Source organism: Phyllobates terribilis, unplaced genomic scaffold (genome assembly GCF_046119375.1).
Source record: "Phyllobates terribilis strain yellow unplaced genomic scaffold, ASM4611937v1 Scaffold_3__8_contigs__length_932513732, whole genome shotgun sequence".
Lineage (NCBI taxonomy): Eukaryota > Metazoa > Chordata > Amphibia > Anura > Dendrobatidae > Phyllobates > Phyllobates terribilis.
Window position 1 is genome coordinate 152,013,235 of NW_027362763.1, and position 14,775 is coordinate 152,028,009.

Genomic DNA, 14,775 nt, shown 5'->3' on the forward strand with positions numbered 1-14,775 from the left:
GGTATAGATGACCTAATACAATGAGTACCACACACTGCAACTATGCCCAAAATTATTTTCCAGGCAAGATGCAGCTAAAAATTATTAGCAATTTGAAAGCTGGTGGAGCTTAGTATAGATGGCCTAATAGAATGAGTACCACACACTGCGAATATGCCCACAATCATTTTCCAGGCAAGATGCAGCTAAAAATTATTATTAATTTCAAAGCAGGTGGAGCTTGGTATAGATGGCCTAATAGAATGAGTACACCACACTGCTACTTGGTTAGGTGCAGTAAAAAATTTGTATTACATACACAGGTGGTGTAGCTTGCAACACAGATAGGCTACTTCACTGATTAACACACACTGCCAGAGGCCCAAAAGGATTTGCTTAGCTAGATTTAGCCAAATGCTGTGAGAAACACATGCACAGCACTGGCACAGACCTGCCTGGCAAAAAGTCCTAGGAAATGCTGTAACCTAGTCCTCAAAAGGACTGCAATTACAATTAGTCCCTACTCCCAACCTATCTATTTAAGAGCACAGACCTGCCTGCTAAAAGTCGTAGGAAATGCTGTAACCTAGTCCTCAAAAGGACTGCAATCACAACTATTCCTTACTCCCAAGCTATCTGTATATTTCTGAGAAAATTGGCTTGAAATTAACACTGAAAGTATAGCGCACACAGCAACAGCGGTGCCGTCTAACACGCAGCTGCAGCAGTGAGAAAATGGTGGCGACGGGGAAAATGGCTGGGTCTTATAGGGCAAGGACATGTGAGATACACTGCCAATGACACATGCCCTTGCTTGTGTGAAAAAAAGCAGTTCACTCCGTGTTTGCGCTGCTGATAGGCTGACAGATTGCACCTCCCCACTGTAAATGCGGGAAAGAGAAAAAAAAATGGAGATCTTCATTATTCCTGCAGAGATCCATCCCCTGCCCCTCCCCCCGCCCCGCTGTACTCTCAAACTGCGTATTAACATTGATTATCAGCATTACTGTGAAAAAATCCAGATATGATTTTGGTGCACGAACAGTTATCGAACATAACCTCGAACAGTCGGATTTTTTTCAAATCGTTCATGTTCACTGAACGGCTCGAACACCGCTCAAAACAGCTCTAATTTGAGATTGACGAACAGTTCGAGTCGAACACCGCTCATCTCTACTCCTGAGTACGCCAATACCCCATATGTGCGGAAAATATACTGTTTGGGCGCACGTCAGGGTTCAGAAGGGAAGGAGCACTGTGTGACTTTTTGAACGCAAAATTGCCTGGAATCAAGAGTGGACGCCATGTCGCATTTCAGGAGCCCCTGATGTGCCGAAATAGTGGAAACCCCCCATAAGTGACCCCATTTTGGAAACTAGACCCCTCAAGAATTTTATCAAGGAGTATAGTGTATATTTTGAACCCAAAGGTATGACAGAATTTGATAACATTAGGTCATCATATTGAATAAGTTGTCATTAGTCTTGAGCGCAAGTGCTCGCTACTTGAGTTTGCATCGGGTACTCGGATATGCACCAAGTATCGCGGGTGCTCGAATGACATGCTCGAGTCCCCGCCCCGCATGTTTCACGGTTGTTAGACACCCCAAAAAACATGCACGGATCGCTCGTGCATGGCAGGCGATCCCAGCAACGTTTTTTTGGGCCGCAAAGTATATGGGGCAGAGACTCGAGCATGTCACTCGAGCACCCGCGATACTCACTGCATACCCGAGTACCCGATGCAAACTCAAGTAGCGAGCACTTGCGCTCAACACTGGTCGCCATATTGTCATCATTTTTTTTCTTTACTTTTGAAAATACCCCAACCCTATCCCCAACCCTAATACAACCCCAACCTTAGCCCAACCCTAACCGTTGCACAAACGTAACCCTAGAGTTTATTTTTTTACACCATTCTTCGTGTGGCATAAGTGATTAGATTACTTTATTCTTCGGGTCGGTGTGATTACAGCAATACCAGATTCATATCGGGTTTTTATGACTGACAGCTGTCACACACTAAAAGACGTTTTTTTTGCAAAGACTAGTGTTTGCATCACCATATTTTGAGAACTATAATTTTTCCATATTTTGGCCAACAGTCATGTTACGGCTTGTTTTTTGCGGGACAAGTTGACGTTTTTATTGGTACCATTTTCGGGCATCTGACATTTTTTGATCGCTTTCTATTCTGATTTTTGGGAGGCAGAATAAACAAAAACCAACAATTTTTTGCTTTTTTTTAATGCCGTTCCGCGTGTGGTAAAATTGATAATGCAGCGTTATTCTTCGGGTCAGTGCATTTACAGCGGTACCGCATTTATATAGTTTTTTTATGTTTTGCCGCTGTTACACAATAAAAACGATTTTCTAGAAAAAATTATTTTTTTATATCGCTTTATTCTGAGAGCTATAACTTTTTTTTTTTTCAGACATTGGAGCTTTGTGGTGGCTTGTTTTTTGCGGGAACAGATGACGTTTTTAACGGTACCATTTTTATTTACATTCGTCTTTTTGATCGCATGTTATTCCATTTTTTTGTTTAGCGGTATGATGATAAAGAATTGTTTTTTGCTTCGTTTTTTTTTTTTTTAACCGTGTTCACTGAAGGTGTTAACAAGTGGGACAGTTTTATAGGTCAGGTCGTTCCGGACGTGGCAATACCAAATATGTGCACTTTTATTGGTTTATTTTTTTTTTCATAATAAATAAATATTATGGGTTCAATATATTTTTATTTTTTGGGGATTATTTTTTTCTTTTTTTTTTTTATATTTTTTAAAAAAATTTTTTCCAACTTTTCTACTTCTTTTTTTACTTTTACACATTGTCCCACTATGGGACTTTCACTTTTTGCAGCATGATCAGCAGCATGGCATAGAGGGCAGCAGCTCCCTTTGTCCTGCAGCCTGTCAGCGATGCACACAAGGGAGACATTACTTTGGTCGCACACTGCGCATGACCAAACTAACGTCCTGCCTCCAGGTGACTCGGATGTTGTCATGACGACATCGGATTGTCATGGCAACATCCGGAAACCTCCGCAGACATCGCTGGATGCCGGCAGGAGAGGTGAGTATACCGATCACCTCCCCCCTTGCCACCGCAATGCTGCGATCGACTTCGAACGCAGCATTGCGGGGGTTAATGTGCCGGGAGCGGTGCGGGACCGCTCCCAGCACATAGCACCGGGTGTCAGCTGTGACAATCAGCTGACACCCGGCGGCGATCCTCCCGCACCGCTTATGTGCGGGCGCGATCAAAGCGCGCGTAATAATACGTAGCTGGTCCATAAGTCCCAGGGCACAGCTACGTACTATAACTGACATGATCGGAAAGGGGTTAAAAGCCATGCATGCTCATCTGGTTTGGCTTTTATCTTAACTTATATTGCAAGGCTTGTAAAAGGGTCGATATTGACTTTTAGAATCACTGCTTCTGGTAGAGTTCAAGTCCTCTTTCTCTCTGAAAAGACAATCTGCAAATTTAATTTACCAAAGGAGCATGCATGTCTTATAAGTCTCCTCACTCAGACATGCCAGGCTTGGCTTGTCACTCTCAACAAGAAAAAACGTTACCACTTAGACCCATAAATTTAGAATTTTGAGAATGAAAAATCAGTTCAGGAGGAGAAAGAAACAGAATTCTCTGATAAAATATATTACAAAGTTTCCTTTTTTATGTGTACCATTGAGTTATGAAAGAAAATTAAAATTTTATCTTGGTAGCTAGTAAAAATACATCTATTACTTAATACTTCAATTTCATGATGTGAGGAAAAGAGTGATATAAGGAACAGAGGTAAGAAAATATACTGCATATAATATAAAACAGTATATAGAACACACGGCACCATAAATCCTAATAAACTCAGTGTGGAAGCAAAGAGCCAGAGAGGTCAGAGTATTTGACAGTCGTACACTATGTACAAGAGAAACCTGTCCAGGATGTCACCGGAGAAGACAGTTAAATCTATGAGCAATACTCTTAAAGCCAAGATTAATCACTGGATTTTCTCCATGTTTTTGCTCAGGATATCAAAACTTGTTCCCTAAAGCAAAGCATTTTCCAAATTAGGACTGTATAGCCTCTCAGCTATTGCCACCTAATTCAATAAAGTCTGTCTGCCTGAAAGATAAAAAATATTTTTGACATGACACAATCTTTTTGTAGAAAATTGTATATTGCTTAATACAAAAATTATGGTTTTGTCAATACTGTCAACCTGAAATGGAAGATATAGTTAAAATAGCATTAAACAAGATGTATTCACCCACTGAAATCCATACTATGCTAATAAAATATGTAAAAGGTATTAGAATATTAATCTACTTTTGGTCCACGCCAAAGAGTGACATATTGTGGCCCCAAGCTCAGGTAATGTAATTATGCTAGCCTGATGGCATATAATGGGACAACTCTATTGTTGGTTGAAGTTGCCCAAGCCATGAAATTGTGAATAAATTGCAGTAAATGACATTTTTTTCTATTGTCCATTGTCCTGCCCATTTATAGAGAATCATAACACAACGCTCAATCCATGTTCATTGGGATGTATTGAAAAATAAAATCCTCTAGCATAAAATATTCTTCACATAGTTCAATTGAATGCAACATCTGACACTCAAAATGTTTAGCATTGTATTGTTATTTTTCATATTTTTCACGACAAATTTTTTTTTTTTTTCATTATTTTGTACCAATCCAGCTTTAGGTTCAGATCCTGCCATATATCATCTGAAAAAAATGTTCCCAAAAAAAAAAACCATTAGTAAAATCCATTTCCATGCCATCTGAAAGCAGCTATACATTCTTAAAGGGGTTATTTCATTAATACAGCCACTTTTGTAAAAACTGTCCCCTGATCAGTTGATTGCCACAATTCAGGCACCTAAATCCCATGGCAATCAGCCGGTCAATAAACATTTTCAAACATTTCCTGGCAGCATGGAATTCAGAGTAAATTTAGTATTGCAGGGTGTCAATAGAAATTAAAGGGATTGTCAGTCTTGTGATAAAAGTTTGTAGTCACTCTATGTGACTGTAGACTTCTGAATCCTTACAGTGTTCGGTGTGCACACTCTCAGAATTCTTCGGTGTTGCTGGTGATTTGCATACTTCCGCACACATTCTGACTAGACGCGCTCAGCTTCTCACATTGAGAGAAGTCGAGCACGTCTAGTCGGCATGTGATCGCATGTAATATCGGTGATTCCTGACAACATGCAGTCTTTTATCAGAAGTCTACATAACCCCTTTAGAGGTTGCCAGTGTAATACATTAATACATGAATGGGCCAGGTTCTCTAGAGATGCTTTCAGCTTTGTCTCATGAGGTCACTCAAGAGATCCCTACCATATAAACATCTAGCATTCTAAGACAGAAAACTTTTTTGAAGTGCAATTGTTGTAAACTTTACTAAAGTAGAGCAAATCAAATCAAATTCTAGTACATTTTCTGGATTTGATGTGGATGAATGCAGCAAAATGGCACTCAGCTAACCACTATTTAGCAGGGATCTTTAGAGGGCCTTGAATGGGTTAAAATAAAAGAGCACATTTTACTCACCTGTCGAAGACCCTCACTAGTCTCCGTATGATGCTTATTTTTCCACTCCCATGTCCTCCATGCATGTCATCCTGCAGCTCACACAGTCCTGCAGTGGACATCATTGACCAAGTGGGCCTCCATGCCAAAAGAACTGGAGCTCCTGTGTGGAGTACCTGGTAGCTGAACGGTGACGGAGGCATCATAAAGAGGCAGTTGAGGAGCTAGAACAAGTGAGTTTAGTGTATTTTATAATTTTTTCCCCTTTTCCATCCTCAGTTTATTATACTTTGCGGTCTGGACAGAACTAAAAATATAACAAAATGTCTTTAATGACATCTGCCTGAAATGAATTTTAGAAAATTCACTTGTCTCTACTTGTTATCCATTGCAAATATCACACATGTAAATATTTGATCTTTAATGCAATACAAAGATTGATTTCTCCAGAAAATATACACAGGACTTTGCAGCGTAAATGCTATAAATTCTGTTAAAGAAAATATCCATCTAGACGTAAGTTAGTTATTGAGCTGAGTTGGGCTTTTGGGTTCATTCTGGATTTCTTGCCCTCGTTGGAAACTAGCATTAGATTGATCTCTCAGTAGTAATCCATCTTTGCACATCAGGTTTCTAATTCTGAGATACATCTTCCTCCTGACAAGCAACACTATGGATTAAGAGTGAAATCATGCATATACAAGTCACAAATCACTGAAAAGATTTGCCTCCGGCCTGCTTGTTTGATGTCTCTAGAGAAATTTCTCAGAAACTGCAGCAGTATAGATCTTCTCCAAGATTGAAGTGCCTGAGATATTAAATCCCCATGGTCCAACCTAAACCTTCTTACCTTAACACAGTAATTGCACAACAGCCCGGGAGAAGAAGGGGAAGAATATCTGGTTTCTAGAGGAAGCAATTTATCGGAACAGCTCCCAGTTATTTCCGAGATAGAATTCGGAATGATAAGTCTCCCAGGTTTCTGACAGTACTCATGAAGATGTTGAATCTCTGTAAAGATCCACTTCATATTCCCCAGTATTGTAACAGTAACATTTTATATATTTTGCTCAATATTTTAAGTTTTTATCCAAGACATTATTCTTCTCCTGCAGGTCTTTGCCGGATTGCCTAATCCACTGCCTTATAAGATGTCTGGAGTCAGAAGAAACAGTTGAAAAAAAAATAGAAAAAAAATTGATGACTACCGAAATAAATTAGTATAAACGTTTTTGGTGCATAAATGAAAAATTGTAATAATAATAATCATTATATTAATATATTTATTTAACGGTAAATACATAAAGATTGAGGTAAAAAGCCTGGACTAGGGCATAAAGATAAAAAGATAGCAATAGTGCCAAAATTCAATTCTTTGGTGGTCAAATAAGTGCAAATACAAACAGGTTTTGAGTGAACATGTCAAAGATGGAGACCATGCGGCTAATTTGGGGACCTTCTAGAGAGGTCCTTTCCACTATGACACTGGGTGGTGATAATTCATGCAGGATGCCTCTCTTCACTGTTAGCAAAGAAAAGTGAAGGGCATGGGCCCATGGGTCACCATAGTCAGTGGTCCATTTGCTATTAAATCTTATTTATTCATTGTTCCTCACAGGAAAGGACTTTATGTGAATCAGACAACTGCAAATCATGCACATGTTCTGCATTGTATGGATGGAACACGTACCCATTATAGTCTATAGGACTGTTCACCAGAATTGTCAATTTGACTTTTTATTTTCTCTAGAAAGCTTATCAAAAATCACGGACAGACAATATTTTTTATGGACACTTTGGAAAACCATGATAAATCATTAAGATTATAAGTCATACTTGTCTACGGACCATAAGTCTGATATGAAGAGTAGTGATGAGCGAGCATGCTCACTACTGCTCGGTGCTCACCCGAGCATCTCACTGCTCGAGATGCTCAGCGCTCGCTGAGTATTTCCTGGATTGCTCGGTGGGAGCTAAGGTCTCCTCTCTGCATGTTTGGCACTCTTTACAGAGCCAATGAACATGCGGGGATTGCCTGCCACTCACTGTAATGCCGTAGCCATGTTGGTTGTGGCATTACAGTGATTGGCTGGCCGCACAGCGTCATCAGGTCTATATCAGACCTGGCGCCGCCATGCTCGTCACAGTCACTCCGGAATCAGACAGTGTAGGGAGAGGTGCTGCTGAGCTAGGGAGAGATTTGCTTGTTTCTAGTTAGTGTAGGTGTACCAAACTATATTAGAGATACATATCCATCTCAACAAACAGTCCTTCTGAGAACTAATCCATCTGCAGAGATATCAGGCAGGCAGTGTATATAGGCAGGCAGGCCGTGTATATAGCAGACTGCAGTGCATATAGCACAAGAGGCTCCATTCCAGCTTTGTCTGCTGCTGCTGTTAGATATTTCTAGAAATAGGCCCAGGTCTCGGGGGCCAGGAATAATTTTTTTTGGATCTTAATCCTCATTATTTGCTTAAAAAGCAATCCAGAGAAAACCATTGTTCTGCACCATTTGCTTGTTGGCACTGAAGAATACAGAAAGGTCCTTTCCATATTACAGCGCTAGAAATCCAGCTATTTAAAACTGTGGTTTGTCCATTACAAGGATCACATATAATTGCACTGAAAATAATGCCATTTCTGGCATCCATTAAAAATTTGTTTCAGTGTGTCAGTGAAGCAATTTAAACAAGTTTGCTGTTCAAAATAGTTACCTACAGGCCAGGTATTTAAAACTGAGGTTTCTCCATCACACAAATTACATATAACTTCGCTCCAAATTCAGCCATTTGTGGTGAGCGTGGAAGATATTGTCCTCCATTTAAAATGGGAAGGCGCGTGGCAAGGGACAGGAAACTGGACGTGATGGTGATGGTGCATGCAGAGGCCGAGGCTGAAGCAGTGGGCAAGCTGAAATTGTGACACAACAAACACCCACATCTTCTCACCCGACCTTCCTGTCCCAATTCCTAGGGGACCGCAGCACACCACTAGTAAACACAGAGAAGTGTCAAAAGGTTGTTGGTTGGATAGCAGATAATGATTCCAGTCATTTTGCCACCACCACCACCCTGTCTTCCACATGGTCAAGTCTCAGTAGCCGTGAGTCTGGATTGCATATTCCTTACCCTGATCCTGCTTCCTCCCACCATGCCGAGTGCCCAGAGAAAACTGTTCCCACACTTGGACACTCTGAAGAGCTGTTCACTTTTCCATTTATAGATTTGGGCCTCTCGCCCGGTACACTTGAAGAGAGGCAAGAGGAAATCACATGTAGCGATGCCTAAATATTTGAGCAGCCACGGTCACACGAAGGCGACGGTGGGAAAGTGTCACAAGAGGTGGACGATGATGAGACACAACTGCCAGAAAGTCAGGAGGGGGACCAGGGTGCGGAAGTGGAAGACGAGATGGTGGATGATATAGTAACTGACCCAACCTGGCAGGAGGACATGCAGAGTGAGGAGAGCAGCACACAGGGTGAGGGAGGTAGAGCACCCCAACAGGCATGAAGAAGCAGTGTGGTTGCCGCAGACAGAAGGCAGGCAACTGTTCCCCGTAACACCAACACCAAGGAAGTTGCCAGTACAACTGTTAGGTCTTCCAGAGTATGGTTGTTTTTAAAAGACTCTGCCGATAAACCCAAAAAAGCCATTTGCACCTCCTGCCAGGCCAGCATCAGCAGGGGTGGCAAAACGACCAGCCTGACCACCACCAGTATGATCATGCACATAGCAGCAAAGCACCCGATTTTGTGGGCCGAACCCCAGGGTCCAAGAACAGTGTCTGCGGGTGACACCACTTCTTCTTCCGCCGTTGTGCATGCAAGCCAATCCCGTGTCCATGGTGCATGCGAAGATGCCCCCTGTCCTGCACCTGTCATTGAACACTCTCTAGTAGTAGCAACAGGAAGCATGTCCTTGTCCCAGCGCAGCGTTCAGTTGTCCATACCCCAGTCCTTGGAGCGCAAACGCAAATATGCAGCCAATGCCCCACAAGCCACACTACTAAATTCACGACTGCTTGCTCTCAAAATGTTGCGTTTTAGGCTCGTGAAGACGGAAGCATTCCGCAACCTGATGGCGGTGGCTATCCCTTAGTACTCGGTCCCCAGCCGCCACTATTTCTCCTGGTGTGCCGTCCCCGCATTACACAAGCACGTGTCGCAAAACATTAGCCGTGCCCTCAACAACGCAGTTACCGGGAAAGTCCACCTAACCATGGACAAATGGATAAGTGCTTGTGGGCAGGGACAGTACATCCCGCTGATGGCACACTGGGTTAACATAGTGTAAGCAGGGACCCAGTCAGACCTTGGGACGGAACACGTCCTCCCGACGCCAAGGATTGTGGGCCCTAGGTCAATCAGGGTTGCCCCCACAGTCTACAGCTCTTGCACCTCATCCTCCTCCGCCTCCTCCTCCTCTTCAGCCTCCATCTCCAAAATGACCACATCAGTCACAAGCTGGAAGGACTACAGCACTGCCTAGGCCAAGCGGCAACAGGCTGTGCTGAAGCTAATATGCTTAGGTGACAGACCGCACAAGACTGAAGAGTTGTGGACTGCTCTGAAAGAGCAGGCAGATCTGTGGCTCACACCGCTGAACTTACAGCTAGGCATGGTCGTGTGTGACAATGGCCGGAACCTGGTGGCGGCTCTGAGGTGAGGAGAGCTCACACACGTACCATGTCTGGCCCATGTGCTTAACCTCGTGGTTCAGCGGTTTCTCAAATCCTACCCAGAGCTGCCGATTCTGCTTATTAAGTTCGCCGCCTGTGTGCCCATTTTACAAAGATATCTACAGCTTCCGCCGCCCTTGCCATGTTTCAGCAGCATATGCAGCTCCCGGCTCACAGACTGGTGTGTGATGTCCCCACGCATTGGAACTCTACACTGCAGATGTTGGGAAGGATTTGTGAGCAGAAGAGGGCAGTTGTTGAGTACCAGCATCAACAAGGCCGTCGGTATTCAGTTCAGACTCCACACATAAGACCTCAGAAGTGGATATGGATGTCAGACATATGTACCATGTACCATCCTCCAAAACTTTGAGGACTCCACCAAGATGGTGAGCGGCGATGATGCCATAATTAGCGTCACCATCCCCCTTCTCTGTCTTCTGAAATGCTCTTTGCAGACAACCAAAGAGGATGCATTGCAGGCGGAGCACGATGAGATGGAGCAAGGAACCATACAGGGTGATTACACACAGCCCAGCCTCATCTGATCCCAACGTGGATTGGGTGACAATGAGGAAGAGGAGGCGGAGGAGGAAGGACAGGAGCTAGTTTCATGCACAATAGACCGTACTACCTGCACAGCTGTCATACCGTCTGTTCAGCATGGATACAGTTCAAGAAACCTCGGCACTCAAAATGTCCTTTATATGTGAAAATTTATTTTAGCATGATAAACACACAGCAATATAACAACAAAACTTTTCGGTCATAATGACCTTCTTCAGTTGGCTGTAGAAGATAAAAAACAATGTAAGGTTTTGTCGGGAAATATGATTCATTATAAACAATAATGATAAGGACAAAACATATCTTACAAAGATAATAGTAGTAATCACGAAATACAATTGGTAGTTGGAAAAAAACATAGTGCCTAAAGGGCATATTAGATAAATGAATAAAGCAATCTGATGATAAAAAAAGGGGGAAGGAAGGGAGAAACATATGGAAAAGAAGGAGTGGTGGAGGGGGGAGTTTAAAAAGGGGAAAGAGATTTTTGTAGAAAGTGTGTGAGACCACGAGAAAGAGCAGGTAAATGTGATATCACTGGTACTGTGCAAGGTGAATATCAAAAGAAATTGAATGTTGTACACAGTACAGGATAGGGAGGACAGGATAAAACAAGGGGGGAGATAATGAGAAAGAGGAGGGATGAGGAAGAAAATAGGGAGCAGCTGTAGAAGAAAATGTGGATGAAATGCTAGAGGAGCCGCAGTGGAGGGTATAAACATACCAAAAAGAACTGCTGGTGTAGTTAGAGAGGTAGGGTCCCAAACGGGCTGCCTGTAGATGAGGGGATAGGAAGAAGCAAATAAGTATTTAGGGCAGCAAAGATCATAACTAGCATATCCAGCAGTGGAGAGAAGGTTACCTTAGAGGAGCGTGCGTAGGCTCCAGTTGTGCATCGCGGTGTCCACCGCTCGATGTGAGACCAGAGTGAGAGAGGGGGCGTATATAGGGGGAGAGGCTGATGAGTGAGCCAATGCAAGCGCGAGTACAAAAACAGGTGACCGCACGAAACCGGAAGTGGCAAGCCGCATGACCGGAAGTGACGGACTCCGGTCATGTGAGCGTTCCAGGAGGCGAAGCTTGCATTCCACAATGTTAAGTATAGCCAGAGGGCCATTGTGGAACGCAAGCTTCACCTCCTGGAATGCTGACATGACCGGAGTCCGCCACTTCCGGTCACGCGGCTTGCCACTTCCGGTTTCGCGCGGTCACCTGTTTTTGTACTCGCGCTTGCATTGGCTCACTCATCAGCCTCTCCCCCTATATACGCCCCCTCTCTCACTCTGGTCTCACATCGAGCGGTGGACACCGCGATGCACAACTGGAGCCTACGCACGCTCCTCTAAGGTAACCTTCTCTCCACTGCTGGATATGCTAGTTATGATCTTTGCTGCCCTAAATACTTATTTGCTTCTTCCTATCCCCTCATCTACAGGCAGCCCATTTGGGACCCTACCTCTCTAACTACACCAGCAGTTCTTTTTGGTATGTTTATACCCTCCACTGCGGCTCCTCTAGCATTTCATCCACATTTTCTTCTACAGCTGCTCGCTATTTTCTTCCTCATCCCTCCTCTTTCTCATTATCTCCCCCCTTGTTTTATCCTGTCCTCCCTATCCTGTACTGTGTACAACATTCAATTTCTTTTGATATTCACCTTGCACAGTACCAGTGATATCACATTTACCTGCTCTTTCTCGTGGTCTCACACACTTTCTACAAAAATCTCTTTCCCCTTTTTAAACTCCCCCCTCCACCACTCCTTCTTTTCCATATGTTTCTCCCTTCCTTCCCCCTTTTTTATCATCAGATTGCTTTATTCATTTATCTAATATGCCCTTTAGGCACTATGTTTTTTTCCAACTACCAATTGTATTTCGTGATTACTACTATTATCTTTGTAAGATATGTTTTGTCCTTATCATTATTGTTTATAATGAATCATATTTCCCGACAAAACCTTACATTGTTTTTTATCTTCTACAGCCAACTGAAGGTCATTATGACCGAAACGTTTTGTTGTTATATTGCTGTGTGTTTATCATGCTAAAATAAATTTTCACATATAAAGGACATTTTGAGTGCCGAGGTTTCTTGAACTGTGTCCTAAAGGGTTCGGCCCCTGCTCGAGCACCTACAAAGGGAGTGCAGTGATATTTATGTTCAGCATGGATGGCCAGAGGACAGAGAGGAGGAGCAGGAGGAGAGCATGGTCAGTCATCCTTTTGGTGAGGACACGGAAGTCTTGCCTGTTAGCAGTCTGGCATGCATGGCAGAGTTTATGTTATGCTGCCTTTCCCATTACCCTCGCGTTCTCAAAATTTTGGGTGACAATCATTCATGGTAGGTTATACTTCTAGACCCATGATACAAGGAGAACTTTATATCTCTTATTCCTGAGGCGGACAGGTCTGCAAAAATGGGGCAGTACCAGAAGGCCCTTGTTGAGGAACTATTAAAAAAATTCCCATCTGAACACGCTGCCGGCAGAGGTCAGAGTTCGTTGAACAATCATTGAGTACAGGCGAGAGAGACACAACTTCAATCCAGCAGAGGCAGGGGAACACTGTCAAAGTTCTGGGAGAATTTTCTCAGCCCCTCTAATCTCACAGGTCCTGAGGCGCGGGGTACTCTCACAAGGAGTGCAATGTTTGGGAAGATGCTGAGGGAGTACCTTGCAGACCATACCAATGTCCTCCGTGATTCCTCTATGCCTTATAATTATTCGGTATCCAAGCTGGATACGTGGAATGAACTGGCTCTCTATGCCTTGGAGGTCCTGGCCTGCCCTGCCGCCTGGTTTTATCAGAGCAGGTTTTTAGTGCCGCTGGTGGAATTATAACTGATAAGCGCATCCGCCTGTCAACTGAAAATGCTGACAGGCTGACTCTTATAAAAATGAACAAGACCTGGACTGGGCCAGACTTCTCAACACCACCGTATGATAGCAGCGTAACATAATCTCCAATCCAGTGTCTTTTTTTGGGAGGTGTATTCCCATGCACCTCTTCACACCCACACATGAGTATACGCTTCCTGATTTTGGCTATTTGCTCTTGTCCTCCTCCTTCTCTTCATCCTCATCCTCCACCACCATATCACCATGGTGACCGTGGTCCGTGATGCAACACCCACATAATTTTAGGGTATTTATGATGCCCGTAAAAAAAATTTTTTATACAGTATGTTCATGTATACCCCTTAGGGGTAAAGGTTTGTCAGCCCATACACTTAGTGCATGGGCATTACAAGTATAGGAGACCAGCTCCTTTTTAACGGGAACATTTTTTATGAGGCCCTCCTCCACGTCTCTTCCAAGGGGCATTGGAGTGCTTCCAAATTTTTGGCAACTCTTGCATTCACTGCATAGGCAAACACATTGGGAGACCCACTTCTTAATAATGGGAACATTGTTTTCAGGAGACCTTGTGACCTCCACGTCTCTTCCAAGGGGAATTTGAGTGCCTCCAAATTTTTGGCAACCCTTGCATTCACTGCATAGGCAAACACAATGGGAGACCTAATGGGAATATTGTTTTTAGGAGGCCTTCATCTAAGTCTCTTCAAAGAGGTATTGGGGTGCATCCAAATTTTCAAAGTGGTATTGGGGTGCATCCAAATTTTGGGCAGCCCTGGCACTCACTGCATACGCAATACCAGTATAGGAGACCCACTCTTTAGTAATGGGAACAATAAAACATAGCCGGCTGATGGCTCTCTAAGAATATTGAGGGCCGACTGCTGGCCCTTTAAGAATAGTAAAGGCCACCTGATGGACCTATAAAAATAGGCTTTGTGACTTTCAGAGTCCCTCCTTCATAAATGAAACAGGATGTGTCTGATGATATCTCACACACCACATGGCCAGATAAGGTTGTAAAATGTTAAAATGACATTTCCTGGTGAATGCATTTGTCACGGTTGCAAGCAAAGCAAAAGTGCAAAAACGAATCAAAAATGCTAAGTGTGAACATAGCCCAAGGTGTGGAGGATTATT